The 21,689-nt window shown below is 39.4% G+C and overlaps 1 protein-coding gene across 1 annotated transcript in view; it reads right to left on the reverse strand.

The window, feature by feature from the left end:
• The window catches only part of zfh2 (Zn finger homeodomain 2), a 213,614-nt gene that overhangs the window by 111,100 nt on the left and 80,825 nt on the right, over positions 1-21,689 (reverse strand). Inside the window, 1 exon segment of the mRNA XM_086912419.1 lies at positions 19,566-19,601. The gene's annotated coding sequence lies outside the window, so the exon portion shown is untranslated.

Genomic DNA, 21,689 nt, shown 5'->3' on the forward strand with positions numbered 1-21,689 from the left:
TAGTGAAACGAGGAATTGGAAAACGTTCGATCGACACGTGTCGTTCAAGAGAAAGAGTAAAAAAAAAAAAAAAAAAAAAAGAAAAGGAATTCTAATCACGTGCGCAAATAAATTCTCCACGATACCATAAAAGAAAGGGTACATACAATATCGCAATCGAAAACGGGAACAAATAAATTGTCGCGTGAGAAGGGTCGGAATCGTCATCCTCGAGGAAGTTGTCGACGCTAATTAAAACCTGTTGAGCGGCGGCTCGTGAAGCTGTGAAAGGATCTCTCTCTCTCGTTGGCCGAGGTGGAAGGGTTGCGGGGCGATGAATATTCCAAGATTGAATCCACTCCGCGCGAAAGGGTTGGAGGGCTAATGAAAAGCACATTATGACCGGCGTTAGGTATCCAGAAACGTCAGTGGAGGAAGGTGCCGGGGAGGGTGACAGTCGACGAGATGGTCGAGGGTTAAATGCGATAATTTGCGTGGGAGGGCGAACGTGGCTGGAGACGATAAACCCTCCGCCATTTAATTACGCTTAAAACATGCATTAAATATTGTCGGAGGGTGGAAGCCTGTCGAGGAAGGGTTGAACCCTTGGCCTCGTTAAACGAGCACAGATTTTCCCTCCTCGACATTCATACCCTTCCCGCCCCCTGGATTTGTAAATCCGTGAAACACCACCTCTTCTCGCGTGCCACTTCGTAATGCGAGCGTTTTAGAGAGTGCTCCATTGAAATTTAATAATTTCACGATTCGGCCGGGTGTGGGATATTTATTTGAAAACGCGATGAGACTGTTCTATCGATAATGTAACGAAGCTCGAATTGAATATAATATATAACATATAAGTGAAAAGCTTCGAAAATATTTTTATAATGTTATTCGAAATATATTTCAAATATAAATAATAAATCAGAAAATTATAAAATCCTACTTTCTCCTACCAAACCTACCCAGTCTACTAACAAATTGTTATTACGCTAGAAACGGTGCAAAGACGCAGCGGGAAAAAAAGGAAAAAGAAAAAAGAACGCATCGCCAGAGAGCAAACACGCGCAATTGCCTCTCGCGATCCGAACAAAATGATATTTGGCAAATAACGCAATAACATCCGCCCCCTTAATCGGCGTAAATATAATTAGCATCGGGCGAGTGTGGGTGGGGTGTCGAGGCTCGAGTACGTAAATTAGCGAGGCAACCCTTCCGTGAAATTTCAATTATCTCTTTGAACGGCGTTTCGAGTTTAACGAGATTCTTAGATGGTGCTTGAAATTCAAAGGACGAAGCCACTTTACCGGTACCCTAACGAACCCACCTGCCTGCCAGCGTCCACCCTGTTAATTTTAATCGAGGGAGACGCTTTCACGTGAATTAGAAAGGGGGGAGGGGGAGGGGTTACGGTTGGAGAGAGACGGTCAGCGGACGGCTGCAGTGCAGGCCGCTCGTAAAAGACCTTCGTATCGAAAGTGTCGTCGCGTCGGTGGATCCGCTTGGGAACCCCGAGCACGATCAAATGAATCAACAGAGACAATTAATAGCCCGGCGAGGACGCCTTGGAAAAGCGTCGGGACGCCGCCAGCCTAGCCTAGTCAATGTGTGGACAACAAATCTATCTGGCTGTCCTCCGTGCAACACTACCGTCGTGCCAGCCCCTATCTATCGACCATCCTCGAGAATTCCTTCACACTATCTACGTTTCATGGTTTACAAAACTGTTTACAGAAGTGGTGGTGTTTGTTACCTCGCTCTCTCTCTCTCTCTCTTCTCTTCTTTTTACAGGGAATCATCAGCTTAATGTTTTCCACGTCTTCTGCTATTTCTCGTGTCGTTTATTATCGGACGACGAGCAAAAATTTCGTCGATGATATATAATATAACGTATAGAATCGTTTCGTGATACCTTTGTGCGTAGAATTGACGCGAAATATTTTTAATAAGGGAATAGGGAACGTTTAATGAGATGATGTGTCACATCTTTATTTGGATTACTTTCCCATGATATATGCAATTATATTTTATAGAATATAAAAATTATTAATTGATTAATCTTCTAAGAGAGAAACTTTTCTTTAATATCTGGTTCCAAAATTAGAAAATAAATCTTTTAACCCCTTTACGATTTCCTCAGTTACCAAGAAGATTGCCACGTAGGAGGCAGCTAATTCAACTTTTTTTCTTTTTTTTTTTTTAATCGAGGATATCGCGAATATCAAGCTTAAGAAAAATTAAAGAAAAAAGAAAAGAGCCACTCGTGAGACAAGAGGAAGGATCGTGGCGGAAACTCGAAATTCGTCGGCGGAAGTGGAAGGAGAGGGTGGGCCAGATTAGAGGTTTCCAAATCAGGACAATTGAGCGCGCGCGAGTCGACCGCTAATAACTCATTTCCGGCGTTTAAAAGCGATACGTTGCATCCCCGTTGCCGCCTCTCCTCCTCTCCACGACACGATTGAAATATACGATGCGTGCGTCTCGTTACCACGTTCATCAAGATCGTATCGTCGATATTATTACACTCGTCATTTTTCTTTTCAACGAAGGAAGTAACTTGAATGGAAACATTCAACGGTCATTATCTAAACATCACGGATGCATCCTCTACTGGATAAGCGAGCACGGTGGTGGTAGGGTTTGGCTTGCTCGATTCCGGGTTTCAAGCATCCTTTGATTTGTATCGGCTTGCGTGGGTGTATGTTCGTTCTGTTTATTCAACGGCTTTTCATCGATGGCTCGAAGTTGAGGTTGTTGTATCATTCTTTTCAGATTGTATCTAATTTAATTAATTGGGATTAACGTTTGATTGTATCACGTGATTTATTTCACGTAAAAATTTTTTATAAACTTTGCCGTAAAATTGTAGAAACATACACTGCGTCATTTATTTGTAGATAAATATTTTTGTAAAAATAAAACTAGAAAAATAGAAAAGAAGCAATAGATAGCAATTGGCAAGAGAAAAATTCTCGTTTGAAAATTATTATTTTGACGATTAAATAATTAATCGAACGATATAAGTATCCACGATAAAATAAAATTTGATCTGACGAGCAGGAAGAAAAAATTATCTCAATTAATTGAAACAGATTATTTTACATCGGTCACAGGACAGAATCGCGAAGAAGGGCGAGGAAATTACAGGAAAAACATCCGGCACCGTCCCAACGGGGAAAGAAACGTGCGGGGAACACGTGTATCTTCGATTTTCTCCTCGGATTCTCTGTGTACCTTATGGCAGCGATTCGAACTCGTCGCCAAAGTTGAAGATTCGGCCTTGACCTACCTTCGTGTGTGCGAGGGTCACAGGTTTTCTTTCTCCTACTGGAGGAAAGGAGAAGCGGAAAAGTACATAGCCGCTCGTGTACGTTAGACTCTTGTGCACGTTTTCAAGTTGAACGCCCCAGGAAATCGCGATTATTTGCCCGAACAGTTTTTTCTTTTTTTTCGATTCTTTGAAAAATTTACGATCATCGCTCGATCGCAGAAACCTGTTTCTCCCTCGAAAAATTGAAATCAAGAAGAAAGTTCGATTTTCTTATTGATTTCCATTCAGAAAAGTTTAGAATAAATCTCGATCTTATTTTCTACGATAACGAAACTATTAAGAAAGTATACAGTATAATACAAATGACGTATAATTCGTGATCTTTACTCGTGAATACGCGCGAATTTTTCTACAATTCTTTCAACAATGTTAGTTCTTTGAACTAAAATTATCAACTTCAACTTAAAACATCATTTCAAATGATTTCGTAGTAAGTATTCACTATAATAATACACCTTTCCTTTCATTTATACGAGATAACTTGTATACTTGGAATTATTCGAAATCTATTCGTACCCCAATCGCCTAAAAATCGTGCGCGAGTCACGTGGAAAAGTCAGGAAGATTCGTGGAAAAAAAAAAAAAAAGAAAAAAGAAAAAAAAAAGCAACATCGAAAGCAGTAAACGGCTTCGCGAGGACGAGCAATCGTTCACGCCGTTTTATCGCGTCGCGGGATTATTCGAACGATCCCCCTAACCGGGGACGACACGTCGTCGTCTAGACGTGTTTCCAAGTCGATGACCACTTTCCTACCTCTCCTCCTCCTTCTCCTCCTCCTCTCACCCCTCAGCCGCGATCGTTCCAAGATCTCTCTCTCTCTCTCTCTGTCTCGGGATCTCGTGCGCGAGGTGTCGTCTCACCGCAGAAAAATAAAGATAAAGCCTGAGGAATTAATTAGGACCGGGTAATCAAGAAGATACCGCATGGGACCGTGGAAAAGGTGGAGGGCCTGGAAGAGGGGGGGCACAAGCATGGCAAAAAAGGTGCGAAGGAAGAGGCCGCGTATAAATATTCACTCCTGTTCAACACTGTTCGAACGACTCGCTTATCCCCGGATTGAGCGGGATCCTCTTTGGGCCCGTTTCTCCCTCTCTCTCTCTCTCTCTCTCTCTTCGTGCAGCCTCCTCCTCTTCCACCTTTTCTGGCCGGATCCGGAGCTGGAAATTCGAAATGCCTCGTCCCGGCATTTTATTTCGTTTTCTTCCTCGCCGTCCTCCCTCCCCCCCCCTCCCCCTCCTCTTCTTTGTTGCTTCGATTCCTCTTCGCTCGTCGGCCCTCCCTTTCACCGAACGCTCGCTCCACCCCCCTCCACCCCGCTCGCCTCTCGCTCGCTCGGCCGTTTCGCCCGGGCAATACGGGCCCCGAGGATCGGGGCCCGTGAGTAACGGCTATTCCAAGAAGTTGTTTCAGATAGAGGGCTAATTTGTTCGCGTGCTCTTCCCGCGCCCCTCGCGCGCCAACGGCCGGCAAACATACGGGGACCGAGCGAGCCGCGGCGCGCATCCGCCGAGATCTCTTAACGCGACGCGTTATTTCCATTTTATTTTATCGACGCGCTAACGATTTTTCTCGGGGCATCGCGAGGCAATGGGCCCCCTCGCGTCGGTGTGGCCCGTTATCACGGAGCGGTCTGTTCTTGTAATTTTCACATGTGTCGATGTGGATCGCAGTTATGGATTTCGGATCTCTCGATTCTGGGAGGAAGATTAATGTATGTGTTTGTACATCACACGTATCTCATTTCGTTAGAATTTACACATTTGTTGTGCGTATAAAATAGAAGATTTAAGATTCTAAGTAGAAAGTTGATACGTTAAAAGTGTTAAATCTGGCTGAATAAAATTCCTACCTACCTGCTTCTACCTTTCTAACGTTCTCGAATCATCCAAACTAGCTAAACTACCCACCAAACCCAAGCGAGCCAAAGAGAAAGGTCCGACTAACTCCAAGACGACACCCGTGGCGCGCAAGCGAACTAATTAACTCCGGGCCTCGGAGGAACAAAAATGGAGCTCGCGCCGTATTCGGGCAGTGAATCGGCGCGAAACGGGTCGCTCGCTAAAACGGCTCGCGTATGGCCGTAAAAAGCGGCCGTAAAGAGCCGTGGCGAAGGTGCGTGCGCGGCTTAACACGATGTATAAGTAACTGCTCTCTTGACTCCTCTCGTCTGGAGGAAAAGGAACGTGGCAGGATTTCCTGGTTCGACAGGGGAAAAATACGTCGACACGATCCGTTTTCGGCCTTCGATATCCGCCAAATTATTCGCCTGGAATGTCTCTTCCTCTCTCTGTTTACCCCGGTATATTTTTCAGCGCGGATATTATTATATATATCTGGGGGTTCATGAGGGTGGTTGGATAACAAGAAGGAAGGGGGTGGTATCGCATGAGTTATTAAGATTCCGGCGCGCATGCTCGCGGTTCTTTCATCGATTCATAAGAATATCCTCTCTGCTCACCCGCCTCCTCCGCCTCCTTTCGTTCCTCAACCTCCTCCTTACAGGCTTCAGGGACGTATCTATCCGCTGCATTATTTACGCGATTCCATGTTCTCGACATGATTTTTCCAGGATCGTTTTACAGGATTTGGTTAATTGGTCAACGATCACATGTGCGATTTTGGATTTTTCGGGGATTATATTCGATGAGTATATCGTTGTACGACGAAAGTTTGAGAATTTTGAGAGTCGAATTTTAGATAACAGTTTAAAAGTCGGAGGTTGCGATGGCTGAGTAGGATTGTGGAAATCTATAGTTTTTTTCTATAGTTTCGAGAAGTTTGTTGGAGAGTGCAGTTTAGTCAGGTTTAAATGAAAAGAAAGTTTTGGAAGTTTTGAAAGGATTTTAGGCGATTTTTAGGGATATTATTATACAAAAATAAATTAATTAATTTTTAAAAAATCTACTTGATGTATTTTTTAATTTATTTTATTATATTATTTTTATTTAAAAATTCAAGTACGAATATTATTTTCTACACTCGTTTTTGATAGTATTCTTATAGTTGTGCTTCGTTCAAAGGGCAACATGCTGAAACCTACTTTTCTTTTTTATGATTATAAACTCGACTTATGAAATAGGACGAAAAATATCAGATTTTTACAGAGTCAAGAATATTACGAATAGCAATGAAATATTTTTACTTTTCTATTTTCTAGTAAAAATTTCTAATTCCGTGTAATTATATTAGATTTAACGTCGAATTAATGAAAAATGTTTGAAAGATAAACTTCATACGCGTCGTCGTTTCATTCCTTCTATAAATATTCGTTTATAACCAAGTTAAAATAGAAATTTAGAATAGAAATTCCGTAAATAAAATATCCCACTGATAAAGCTATTATAGAACTTAAGTTATATCGTTAGAGAATCGAAACATTATAATTGAGGGTTATTATTTTAGTTGCCATTGCTAAACTAGGGGTGGAAAACGAGAATTCAGGACAATCGATATTTTTATGTAATGAAATATTATAATAGAGTGCAAACACTTTGACCCATTTATAAGGTTTTATCGGAAACATTAAATCCTTTATAGCATGAAACAGAGCCAGAAATAAAGCTGACGTGTAAAGGAAATTAACGATAAATGAAATGCGATTTTAAACTTGCGCTTAATGATCCTGCAATTTCTTGGAAACAGAGCAAAGCGAATCTAAAAATTATCCATATTAGGAATTGTTAATTTTCTCTAATATTATAAAACGAATCTAAACTTCAACTTAAGAAAGCACAACAATTTTAATAATCCTCCATGCCAAAAAATTAAACCTTCTATTTCATAAATAAAATCTCCCTGATATAAATTTTTCAACAACAATTTAATCAAAATTTATTCGATATAAAATATAAAAAACGTTTTCCTTGCATTAAATTATAAATAAATATTATATCGATCTTTCGTTCGCCACTTAATAAAACATAGAATCCACCTACATCTCTCGCCCTTCCCTGCATTCGAAGAAACGCATTAACACACCGCCTTCCTTCCACTCGATCCGTGTAAACGCGAGGCGTGCGGGAAAGCGGTGGTGGAAAACAATAAAACAATAAAAATAATAATAAAAATCGCCACGCTGGCCGGCCCATTTTTCCAAACAGATGTCCTCGATTGATACCGCGTCTCGCCACACGCGATACAACGTCGTTAGCAATGCGCTGTTCTTCGACGAAATTTATAGGCATCGAGGGCCCGGTGCACGGAAGTCTCGTTCATTTCTCAATTCGAGAAACAAATCTATTGGAAAAAAAATTCGCTGCTTTATTTCGGATATTATCGATCCGCAAAAAGGAACGTCTAAGTCAATGTAGGAGGAATGGAAGGAAAAAATCTAATCTTTTAGATTTGGTAGTAGAATGAGAAACTCGTACTACATGTTCGAAATCTATATGTTTGGGAGAATTAAAAATTACTTTTTAATAAGAAACATTATTTACTGAATATATGAATAAATTGCAGAGCAAAAATTGAATAAATAACTTGAAATTAATTTCATCCTCGATCGAAAAATATTTGATCGATTTGATTCTAACAGTTATGAATATTATTATTATGTCATGAATAAAGGCGAAAAAAGAATTTTGCCCCTGTTTCGTTCCGCCCTAATGCGCAACCTCCTTCTCGAAAATCGTGAAACGATGGAAGGGCTGATGGAGCGGGAAATCGTTCGTGGAAAATGTTCAGCGATCGAACGAGAGTTCGTAAAGAACTCGTTCAACTTTTTTGCCAGCACGATTTTAAGATCCCGGAGAGGATTCTTGAATTCTTCTTAAAATTTTTTAATAAAAAAAGAAAAAATCCAGAACTTTATCAACACGATAATTTATTAAAGAATCTTAACATTAATTTTTAATTGCTTTATCAAATTAAAAATTGATATACACAGAAACATCGATTGCGACTTATTTATTAAATTACAAATCCTGTATCACGAATCTTCTATCGTTGCTGTAACCGTAAAAATGATATCCATTTTTCAATCATACTATTTCGTATTATTATTTCTATAGAAGAAAAAATTCTTGGATTCCGCAGAATCGATTGTTTCTGTGCACAACTTCGGGGCTTTCGATGGAAGGATACGGCACTGGCGGCGTAAAAGGAGGCGAGCATGCACGCTTATAACGCGGAAGAAGTGTGCGCGCATTTGCGGGGTTGGTGGAAAAAGAGAATACGCTGGACAAGGGCGAGGGGTGGATCCAGGAAGGGGGTCGAAGTTAAGGAGGAGCCGGTGGAGAGATTGCGAGGGGTGGGAGGAGGGGTGATCTATGCGTTTAATTAACCATAGAGACGCTCCTACCAACTCTTAGCCAAGCTCTTGGTCTTCGAGCTCGTTCGAGGTGGTTGCGGAGGGGACAGGGTGGATGGAAGAGAGAGGGGCGGGAGAAAGAAAGGATTTAGCTATCGCCGGCGAAATTAACCCCGGGGAAAAACTTATAATGTGTCTTCTCCGGAAAAGCAGCTCGAGTCGATGCCTCCTCCACCCGCATTCGTCCTGGATAATTGATTTCGAATATAATTAATCGACGACGGGAGCGGAAGCGACGTTTTCAGGTCGTCAAAAGGTCGTTCTTTGCAAATGAATGAATTTATTTCATCACTTTCCTATTTTTTCTTTTTTTTAAATATACGATATCATCATCTCCTCCTTTTAAATAAAAGATTTTCACTTGCTGCGCGTCGCAACGAATTGTCGTGAAGTAGACAAAAAAAAGAAAGGAAGCAAATTTTAATTTCACGCTCTTCGACTAATTCGAACGATTCAAAAAAAAAAAAAAAAAAATTAACAGACGACTTACGAAATTCCCTCGCACGCTTCCTCGACACACGTGACTATCATTACACGTCCCGCCAAAGCTGCCGCCACTTCCCTCTCGCTCATACATCACCTATAAACCCGGTAGCCGCTTCAACACCGACCAGTATCGTTATTACCTCGATGATGCCCCGGTGCCAAAAGGACGACTTAATAAATCCATCGTGTACGAGAACCGTTCTTATATATATATATCACGTTATTTTACAATAATTGTACAACAACGTCTCTACCAAAAAAAAAAAAAAAAGTTAAAAGACTCCCTCGTCCCACCCGCGACGAGGACGATATTTTGAGATTTCGCTTGTCCCCCGCGAGTCGCCATCGCGATCATCGTTCCGAGAAAAGGGAGGTTAATGAGACGGCCGCGGACAGTTATAAATGAACGATAAGTCTCAACGCCGGATTCCTTTAATAGCTGGTGCAAATTTATGAGCGAGGGGCGGCCCTCTAAAGGGGTTATGGATTGATCGGTCGTGAAATCGGCTTTAATCAATCGTGTGTGTACCCTTCTTGAATTATACGTACGCCAGGCGGAGTTAATTAATTCCAACACTATTCGCCTCTCCTTCGCTCGTTCGAAGCCGCGGCATTAATCTGCCCTTTCGTTACATTAATTTGGCCGGCTGATAACGTTGCTCTCGGCCGGCCGTATTTCAGCTGAGCCTGGAGGGGAGGGAAAGGACCCGAAAACGAGAGGAGCGGGAGGCGAGAGAGGATCTCGAAGGGGTCAGTGTTCTTCGACGATCCTCCTCAAGAATGGAGAAGGAGTTTCTTCGGAGGAAGAAAGTTTTTTTTTTTTCATTGCGGCCAGAGAGATGCTTTGTATTGAGATCCTTAGCGTAACCTTAAAGAAAAAAAAAAAAAAAATTCAAGATTCGATCGAGTTGAATGAAACGCGGAGCAAGAGAGTTCTTATTGATCGATGGCGAAAGATCAATGGTAAAATTTTTGGCTCCTCGAGAGAACGGGAATTCCTTGCAACACGGCTCGAAAGGGGAATAATATCGAGGGGACCAGGCGTCGATTCGGCCGTGACGCCTGGCCAATTATTATAATTACCGGAATTGACGGTGCGCAATTAGGCCGGGCAAAGGACAGACACGCCGCGCACCGTTGCGTGCACCCTTCTCTCCCTCGCTCCTTTATGCCAGCCCGATTTTCATCCTTGCGTGCCGTGTATCGATTATAAATACCACGACCGCGTTATTACACACACGTGCAATTACACAAGCCACAGACGCCGGCCGCATTATCCTCGAGCTTCGTTACGTTTCGTTTTAATCGACCTTACCTACCTACCTACGCGAATTGGAAGAGAGCGGATACCGAGGAGTTGGATGTTGCTGATTGGATTCCTTTGGTTAGCTCGAATTTAATCGGGAGAATCGGGGAGAAAGTAGTTTTCGAGGATGGTATTAATTATCTCGGTTTTATTAATATTAATTAATTCGATTTTGCCCAACTCGCTTCTCGATTGTTTGGAAACTTGTTACTCGGTTATTATTAATTAATTCTATCCAATTTCAAAAATATCAATTTTTCAATTCAAACGTAAGGGATAAAGGATTAGAAAATTGCACAATCGTATGACTTGGATTTAAGTTACTTTAGCACAGCAAGGATAGAGTTGCCTAGTAAATATATATTTCTTTGTGCAGCGCCACCAACATAGTCACGAAAGAAACGAAGAAGGGGAGGGGCGCGATGACAAGGAGAAAGGAAACGAGCCAGAGGAGAGAGAAAGTTACCTGTGTCACGTGACGTGTATACACGGTGTAAACAGGCGCATCCGTGTGCGGAGCAGGAAGTGTCTCGTAATAAAAGAGTGACTTCCGTCGGTGAAACAATACCGCAGGATTACCCAGTCCACGGCTCGCTTCCATCTCCTCCGCCTCGTTACCTTATCCAGCCGCTGTTAATTTGCGTCGAAAGTAATTTAGCGCCGTCTCGTTGTCGCTTTTGTTATGATTCGCCGTGCTGTCCCTCGTTGGCAAGCACCGAGGGGCCGACAGCTTTGTTCTTCTCTGCACGAGGAACGACGATACTACTACGAGTTGAATTTTTTTTCCTTGCTGTTTTTTTTTTTTTTTTTCTTTTTTGTTGAATGACAAGACGAAAGTTTTTTCGAATGGAATTTGTCGTCTCTCGAAATGATGAATTTTCAAATGAATTTCGAACGAAGCTCTCGAAAAGCTTTTGGAAAGGCGGATTTAATTCGTTCTGGATAATTAAATTAAAAGAAGAAGCGAGACGAGATTTAATATAATTTTTGTAAATTCTCGATGTAATTTTTTAAAAATGAATCGAAACAAAATTCAGCTACAAAGTATCTTTGAAATATCCATTAATATTTAGGAATTTTAAAAGAAATTGCAAATATGCTACACGAGAAAAATCGTTGCTTATATAAACGATTACAAACAGGTCGAATTTCTGGTTAAACGAGATTATTTAAAGGAATGACTCGGTGAAATAATCCATTGGCGCACGATTATTGTATCCTCCATCTTCCCCCTTGTCTCGTCTCCCTTTCACCCGTCGTTTGCGTACGCTTATCACGTTATCTACTCGCCGTTAATTCGCGTCAAAAGTGATTTATTTCCCATCCACGACGATTCCTCGATTAATGATTCCACCGGCTCGTTATCGGGGAGGACGAATATTACGGATATCTGGGGCCTGGTTACGGAACACTTTGTACCGTTTCAAACGTGTTCCTTGATTCTAGGGATCTATCATCGTTTAGAAACGATTTAACATTTAAACGAATCCCCAAGATTACGATCTCCACGAGATACGAACGAGACACGTTGTTCCTCCTCGAGCACTTTCACGCCGTCTAATTTAAATACCATTCTAAATTCAATATTTAAATTTTAACCAGAGACTTTTTAAACCAGTTTGAAAATTATCTCATCAATTGATATTTCGCCGTTCAATCATATCCCGAAACTGTGCGCAATTTAATAAGATAAATGATCGAGTTAAGTTAAGTTAATATCGAATATTCGCTTTAATCGCTTCATCATTTGCGAACGAGACGTTTGCTCGAGGAGGCCGAACGTCTACGTTAACACGGATGGAATTTATCACAGTTGAGATTACAATTTCAACTTTTGCACCGAGTTATGGGCAAGCAGCGCCATCCTTGCGCTGGAGCAACGTGGATAATATATGAGAACAATTGCTTCTTAAATGGAGGAAGAATTAAGTAAGAAATAATGGGATAATGGAATAAGTACTACAACTACACAGTTTCTAAATTACCAAGAATGGCAAGTCCAAACGTTTCGCTATCCGTATATTGTTTTCCTCTTTTCTTTCGCTCGGGGAATCGAGACGGTGGCCAATTTCTTCGTAATTTTTGCCACGCCACCTCCTCCTGCTTCTCGAGACTTGCTTTATCATCTTATGTCATTCGAGATTAATTTAAAAAATTATCGACACTGTTATAGATTAATAAATTGTGTAATCGAGGCTATGATATTTAATTTCTAAGTAGATTTTGTCGCGAATATATTAAAATCTCCGTCACTTTTGCAAAATTGTATATATCGTTGCAATTAATTTCATTCGATCTCTTATACTTGAGTACGTAATATTTATTTTCGTAATCTCATTACTTAAAAAAAAAATATCATCACAAAATGTCTCCTCTTAACTCTTCTACTCGTGATCTCCCCCTCCCCTCCAGGAATCACACAGGTTGTGATCGATGCTGGAATAAGCAGGAACGCGTTCTAATCGCTTAATCCAATCGGTTGATGGTGTGCAATGGAAACGCGGCGAAATCATCGACGACTCCTCGGATGGAGGAAGAGGAAGGATAATGGGCGCGCCACAACGAGGACGTTCTGGTTTATCAGTGCGAATGGGATGCCAGCGTGTTTCCATTAATTTAAATCGCGGGATGAAATCACGCCGCGGAATGTCCATTAAAGTCAAGCGGGGAGAAGTCGTTAGCCTGTGCGCGGACGACGACGTTAAAGTGGCAGGACGTTACGCCGCGTTTTAACGTGGAAACTCGAAGAAAAATTCCAGCCTCCGCAGGGAGATAGTTGTTTTTCTGAGTAATAACGCCTTTTAACGATCAACACTGTAAATTCTTGGCCGAGAGGCGAGATACGCGGTTGGGGAGAGATATGATCGAGCCATCGTGGACCACTTTTGCCAGAGGATTTGCAGAGGATTCGGATTCAATGCGAAAGTTGCACGTGGGTGTGCAGAAATTTCGACCGAGCCTTGGCTATTATTGAACAATTGAACGAAGAAAGAGAAAGATGAAGTGAAACGAGATTTATCTATTTTTTTTTTTTTTTTTTTTTTCGTTCAAACTTATTTCCTTTTTAATTCCCTCGATTCGATTCGATTCCGTCATATGAGTGTATGAGAAATTCTTATCGAAAATTATCAAAATTGAAAAATTTGAATATTGCCTTGTCTCTAATTTCACGTTCTGTCTTCGTCACGCTTTCGTTCCATTTCCATCTCCCTTTCTGAAATTTTTTAGTATGACAATTTTTCTCTTGGAATCGATCTTGCAAAGATGTTTTACAAATATATTAATCGCCATGATAGGTGAAAAACGATCAGCTTTATCTAACTCTCGCCTCTTCGCCAGTTCGCCGAGGAGTCGTCCCGACATGGGACGGTTCAATTAACCCGTTAACCGAGAAATACGAGGCGACTCGTCATCCAGATTGACGATATTCTGGATTTAATGGCTCGAGTTTGCACTCGAGAAGTGAATTAATGGATTAGTTTCGTTTTCGCTTTTGAATTATTTTGCAAATACAAAAATAAATCAATATTAATTATATCATGATAATTATTGTATTGTCGAGATAAGGATAATAAATTAAATGAAAAGGAAAAGTGTAATATGTGAAAATATGTTGGATAAATACGTTAAATTTCTGGCTTTCACGCGATCCAATAACAGTTCCAATCACGAGCAGTTAAAAAAATTTATCAATCCTTGGCAAAATCACAGTATCACAGTAATAAAGAACCGTGACAAAATTCGTTAAATTAAATTAGATTCTTCAATTTCTATAACATTCATTCTGCACAGATATTTCATACCGAAAACATTTCATTATTCGATATTTCCTTTACACAATATTAACACGATTCATCTACAACAAACTTCTTCACCTTGACCAATCACTAATGCGTCCATCCGACCACGAATAATTCTCTCTCCTTTCCCTCACACTGATTTATTCACGATAAATCACGAAAAACGCTACTTCTTTTCAAACCCCATCATCCGCGTTCCAGAACATCGCGTATTAACGAACAAAAACGAGTGCATACAAGGGACGGGGGAAAAAATAAGATAAAAAAATAACAGCAAATAAAAACCGTTCCAAACTCTACAAGTGGCACTGATCACGCAGCACCTTACTTACGACTGCAGCACCGCTCTCGGAAAAAGATGGCGCGAGTGGAAAGAGGAGCGAGAGAGAACAGGTGGGACGTTACTTTTTCCTCTTTCTCTCTCTCCTCTCTCTCTCTCTCTCTCTCTCTCTCTCTCTCTCTCGCCACGCGAACACGAAATCGTTTAATTCGAGAGGGCGCGCGAAAGGAAACGAGCGGACCCGTGAAATGGACGTTCCGGTTTATCAGCGTGGATGGCGCGCGAGTAGCGCGGCTTGTTTCCATTAATTCGCGTTACGAGAGGAGCTCGTAGTGGCGCTGGAATGCTCTGGCCGGGTCGTTAGTCGGCGAAAGGCGAAACGAGACGAGCTAATTCGCTACAATGTCGTTGGATACGGGCCGGCGCGGATTATCGATCCCGGGACGAGGTCGAAAAATAACGATAAATTACTCTCAATTATGGGTAGAGACGAATGGGTAATGGCGTGACGGCGGCGACACCGCGCGGCCATTGCCGAATCGATCTAGCTAGCCGTTTCGAAAGTTGGCCGAGGATCTCTTTACCGAGTTGTGAGCTTTATGGGGAGATTGCGACGCGTTACGTACAGGGTAATTTGTATGATTCGTGGTAATCTACGGAAAGGATTTGTGACGGGCGTACGTGGGATGGGCTTGAGAGAGTATGGGGATAAAGTTCGAAGAAGTAGGCCAAGTAGTAGTGTTTAGGAATCTTTCGTTTCATGCGTGCGTTCTTCTTCTTTTTCTTTTGTCGATGATTTAACGTTGATCAACATGGTACGACGAACGTAATTGTATGATTTCTCTATAATTGATTCTTCGTGTGTGTTGTTGTTCGTGTAGTTACGCTTCACTGTTTGAAAGTAATTAAAATCAGGTATGATTGAATGAATATTTTTGGATATCAAAGTATTATATGTAAAGTATAAATACTAGTTTATGATGAAAAAATTATTTGTTTCATCTTTTATACAAGATTATTGTTCGTTAAAAATGTTACGATGAAAGAAAATTAGAAATTTGTAAGATTTCATTCGTAACATTATTAAGTATATTATTATTATATTAGTGATATATCGATGTTTTATTATATCACGGAATGTGATTTAAAACGAGTGATTTTTTTTAATACAAAAGTGTGAAGCTTAAATTTATTTATTGAACGCATATAACATTCTGTTGAAATATACGAAAAATGACAAATGAACATGTCCAAAAACAATTAGTGGCAGAAAAGAATGTTGCGAGTCAAAAAAAATTTCAAGGTTATTAATTCAAGGTTATTTTTTTTTTTTTTTTTTTTTTTTTTTACAAAGGAAAAACGATTTTTAATATACACGAGTGCGATCCACACTCGAACGAGTTTAATGACCACGGTCGTTTAAAGTCAATCGAGGCCACGATGAAAGATAAAGCGATGGTGTCATTTTAATTACCCTCATTTTTAATACTTCAATGCCTCTGGTTTATTATCATTCCTGGATAGAAATCTGCAATTTTTAATCATATTTCAATTTGATGAGAAAAAAGATAATAAACTGCCTACTTAACATTTTTGAAAGCAGTTTCTGGTGTGGAATTATCTTTTTTATCTCTTACATTTAATGTCACATTGTGGAAGCTGGTATTATTCGTAATAACAGTTCGTTACACTGTATTCGATGAAGAATTATCATTTAGATACATGATGCATAAATTTGGATTTTAAATACGGAATAATTACACGGGCAAGTATTAATCTTGATAGCTGAACGTTGCGGCAAATATTTTAAAGTCGAGGAAACTTGGCGAATCTTCAAAATTGTGGAAATCATTAATTTCGTTTGATTGTGAATATTTATCATTCATCATAAAAAAATATATAATTTTTATGATAAATATGAATAATTATATCACGAAGAAAAGAATTTGGTTGAAAATTCGCGTTTAAAAATTGTACGCAACGAATTTTTTTTCTTCTTACAATGCGGTTTAATCAATTTTTTTCAATTCAATATGTCAATTTGACGCTAACGTAATCTTTTCAATTATTTTCATTGCTAAAACTCCTAAAGTGGAATAAAAAAATAAAAATTATATAATTATTTTCTAATAGAGAAAGAAACTTGCTTAATTCTTATTCTGTTCTTTTTTTTATCCGTTATTCTATATATCCAATCTTTTTATCACAACTGTTTCTACATAAAAAATAAATTTAAGTAAATTCATTTTGATATTCTTTATGATAGTTAACCAAAGAAGGAAAAATCAATTAAGATCAAAAAGTTAGCCGTATTTATATTCACCGTAACCTTATTTAAAGGATAAATTATATACCCGTATAAATGCAAAAGTTACATTTCAGATGCCACGAAATCTGATTCCGTGACTACAATTCAACCTTATCGCAACGAAATTCTCGGAGAATCTAAGCTAAACGATCAACGATAATTAATCCATCGGGAATCTAATTCTCGCGAGATGGCGTACGCGTCGAATTGAATCGGCCGGAAATATTCATTTTCCTCTGGCGAAATCATTTATCGTTGCAAACGCGGAAGAAATTTGCCGCAAAGGAAACAGATGCGCGCCTTCTTTTCCCCTCTTCATTCCTATTTCTTCTCGTCGTCCAAGCGAGCTTCTACGATCGCGCTCATGCGTGAATACGGAATCGCTTCATTTAAGACGCGCGCGCGCGTGTGTGTGTGAGAGAGAGAGAGAGAGAGAAAGAGAGGAAACGAAAACGGTTAAGGACATTTCTATCCGTTGATGCAAAGTCGAACGAATGTGGCTCCTCTACCGAGAGATAATTGAAAAGATTGTAAGATTTATCGCAGCTCAAAGCTCGATCTTTTTTCACAACTTTTCCCTTCTGTGTCTTCGCATCTTTTTGTTACTCATCCCTTGAAGTTGAAGTTGGGAGGAAAGTTGTGAATGAGGAGTGTACTTGTATTGTAATGAAGTTTATCGGAGAGAGAGAGAGAGAGACAGGTTCCTCGTGATCGATCGATCGTGACAGGTTAAGATGTAGATGTAATTTTCCAAATTAAGTTTGACAGCTTGATGCATGTTGACGCGTGTTGTTGCTTCGTTCTTTTTTTCTTCTTCTTTTTTCTTTTGTGAAAACTGGTTTCACTCTTGTGAAAGAGCGATAGGAATTGTTGGTCTCGTTCCGAGAGATTGGATTAATGGGATGGAAGTTTTTGGACGGAAGATTGATTTAGGAAGAAAGCTTCGTTAAAAAGCATTTTATGTACTCGTTACTATTCTTCAATTTGTTGCAAACACCGATCTCTCTCTTTTCCTTTGTATAATTGGTTAAAAGATAATTGAATATTAATCGTAAAAGTGCGAATAATTAAAAAAAGATCAATGGAAAAAACGATAACAGCGAAATTTTTTTATATTCAATTTATCAGTATGACAAATTAAAAATATCGTAACTAATTTGTAAATAATTTACAAATTAGTTATAATTCGTTGGTATTAAAATAAATTTTCTTATTCCTCATTTTGCTTTCTGCTATCCATTTCGTTCCACTCTTTTGTTCCAGCGCAACAGGGAATCGTTTCATAAAACATTAGCAGCTACAAACGAAACGAATAAAGGCTCCCATCGATCTTCGTCAAAATTACCATCACCGCGCTCTTTCCACGACCAATCGTATAGTAATCAGAATCACACCTATAGCCTATAATTTCGCGCAATATCTGAAACTTCCTTCGAAAAAAAAAAAAAAAAAAAAATGCAATCAATGCGATTAATAATCCAATTTTTCACGCTTCATTTTTTTTTAAAATCTAACGAAACGAGGATAAATTCGTGCAAATTCTAGCGAGAAATCGGCACGCACTCGTTAACATCTAAAGCAGTAATTACAAAAGTTTAAATTGCCTATTTACATCCGCTCAAGAATCTCGCCAAGTGTACCACGGATTTTTGCCGATACTTATCGAAACCAATTTGTATACCAAATTGCCGATAAGTGGAATAACAAGTTTTCACGTGTGCCTTTAACCGATACAAATTTCTCCAAACAAAATCGTTCGCAAATCTACGCGCCTTTTATCGAGCCAAAAATTACCAATTACCTCATTACAGATCGTTAATTCTATTAAATCAGTACTTTTTTTTTTTTTTTTTCGATAATCTCTCAAATCCAAACTTAAATAAAAAAAAATTACAGATATCATAATATCCAAACATTTCCTCCCTCTACCCAATTTATCTCCAATTAAATCTAAATTCGAAACGAAAAAAAAGACCCCCCCCCTCGTCGATCACACGGAACCAAACCAATACGTGGCACGCGCGGCGAACCATCACGAATGCACCTTGATTCCGGCGGATGCCAGCTGGGAAACGTGTCCACGCGATGACTTTCGCGAAAAGAGAAGAAAACTGCTGGAAGAGATAAAGGAGGAGGAGGAGGAGGAGGAAAAAAGAGGAGATGTGCGTAAACGCGGAACACGCGGGATAGAGAGATACACGCGAAGGGAAGGAAGGCGCGTTCCGCTTTATCAGCGCGCGCCGCATGCCGCGGCGTGTTTCCATTAATTCGCGTCGCGGGGCGAACTCGTGCCGTTGGAATGCCCGTGTTGAGGGCCGAGAGAAGTCGTTAGGACTGCGTGCCGTTCCGCCGCCCCGGCAACCGGTTTCCCCATCGGTGATTCGTCGTTAATTCGCCGATGGGAGAGTAAGTAATCGCACGCGTACCAACCGACCACCTCGAGCGTGTTACACGATCGCGAGTTTCGCGCCGCGGGCTTGTCCCGATTTTCTTCTCTCTCTTGAGAGAGAGATAACCGATTTCTTCCACTTCCACCACTTTTCGGGAAGGAAGGATAATAACGCACTTCTCGTTTCATTTCTTTTCTCGACTCGAACAATTCGTTCCTCAAATTTCTCCCCTTCTTCGCGAGAAATTATCGAGTCGTTTATCGGTTTGAATAAGCCCGCGCAAACTTTGCTCTTCGGCCGGGTTTTTCGAATTTGGTGTTAGAAGAGTTGAAATGAGATTTTCAGTTTCAATTCGGAAGAGGAGTTTTTTACTCACCAAGTAGGTTCGCCAGCGTAGAAGTAGAGGTTCCTTCTGTAACAACAACAACAAGACAAAGGTAAATATAACATAAACTATCTTGTTTCTTATATGTGTATGCGTATTTGTTCATACGTGTTCATTAATGCAATCGATCAGCAAATATTGCGTCGCAATCTTCTATCTTCTACGAGTCATCGATGTTTATTAATTACGTGTTAATAAATCTCGTATCTTGCTCGATAGGATTAGTAATACGATATTGTGCAACGTTACATTTGATCCAGCTTATTTTTCCTTTTTTCTAAGATGAAAATAATTTTTTTCAAAGACAAAGTAACAATTAACATATTTTCCGCTGCATGAGTCACGCGTACCCCACGCTCAATTCGAGTATGTATACGTTCTGAGAAATTGTAATATCAATAATTATATATATATATATATATAAAAACAAATTATTTTCTGATCTGATCTGTTTTAAGCGTTATTTTAGATTTTAACGATATAAAGTTTGTTGAAATAATAATTTGGAAGATAAGTAAAATAATATCTTTGTACGAAATTTAGAAATGAAAAATAAAATATCGGAATGAAATTAAATTTGATTTGATTTATAATACTTTACCCGTGTGATACGAACGATCCAGAGAAGAAAGGAAATACAATTTAATGAAGCTGTCAAACTGCATATAATAAATCTGTATGTACTCGTTTCATTGGTTATTAAGTGTTCTACATAATGGACATATAACTAATGAATATGCACATTGTCTCTCCTTAGTAACGCTGTAATACAACAAATTTAAATGTTAATTCCATCTTAATTTTTCAATGAGTAAATGACGAATCAACTCGTCATTCCAATCTTATTAAATTTATTTCCCCATTTTTTTTTTTTTTTTTTATCTGACCAAATTAACTTTTAATCCCACGAGAATTCCATTAAGAATTCCATATAAAGAAACCAGCCTCATTAAGAGGATAAATAATTAAACTTCTCGCCTCTAAAAAGAACAAATTTTTTACCTCGTCCATTAGCAAATGTTCGATCATTTATTATTTTATTTTATTTTTTTTTTTAAGATCTTAATTAATCTTTCTATTAAATACATTTTCAATAGCGAAAGAAAAATACAAAGAAACTTTCACAAACAGCTCTTTCCTTTACAATTTTTACAATTTTTTTTACGCCAAATTCTATCCTGGAAAGAGGATCGTATTAACGCGTGAAAACTCGCTTGTTATTTCCCTCTCGAATTTTACACCAGTTCGTCCTGGCTTAAATACACGTTCGCACTATTACTATTCGTGTAAAAACGAGAGACACTCGCGTGCACGCACGCGCAGTATTATTATAATATTTCACTCCACGTGGAAACCTAGGGATAATTTGCGCGAACGAGCCGCAATTATTTAAGGGTTTGCATACGTAAGAAGGGTGGCCACGAGGTGGCTATAGTTATTTCAGCCGCTGTACGCATAACCTTTATCGATTCGCTTTCGTTGCGAGACGTTCGTCTTTTTCGTGTAGAGAAACATTGTTCGTACGATAAATTATTTTTCGTTCATAATGAATCGTGTGATTTTGTTATCGACGAGACGATTTGATTCCACGAATGATTTTTAAAAGTTTTCGGTTAAGTATAGTTATATTGGCGAAGGTTGTTTTCAATGTGTTGTTAGGTTAGGTTAGGTTAAGCGAGAAGAAAGTACGTAAGATTTTAATTCAACTTGTCCAAAGTTAATCGAACGATTATTTACATAATAACGGTTAGTTTTGATATGATACTCTTCGAAATGGAGAAATGTTAATTGTAATTATTATTTTGATCGATGTTACTTTGCAACAGTAATTGTTAATAAGAAATGTTTAAATAAGATATCGAAAAAAAAGTTGTATCAATAATATTACCGGGCTCTGTTGCAAGTATCATTTTCAAGTTCTCATTAATACACGTTGTTATGAGACTATTATACGAGACCTTCATTGCACGGAACGAAAGTGACTTTCGTGTCTCTCTCTCTGTAAGCTATGAAGCTGAACGACCACCTGATGTGTAGGCGTCGAAACCAAGTGTGCAATAAACCTGAATCGAGAAAAATCGAATATTTCTTTTTGCTTCCCTTTTGATTTCTACG

The sequence above is a fragment of the Apis florea genome, unplaced genomic scaffold, assembly GCF_048593485.1.
Source record: "Apis florea isolate Af1SG1 unplaced genomic scaffold, ASM4859348v1 contig_3391_pilon, whole genome shotgun sequence".
Lineage (NCBI taxonomy): Eukaryota > Metazoa > Arthropoda > Insecta > Hymenoptera > Apidae > Apis > Apis florea.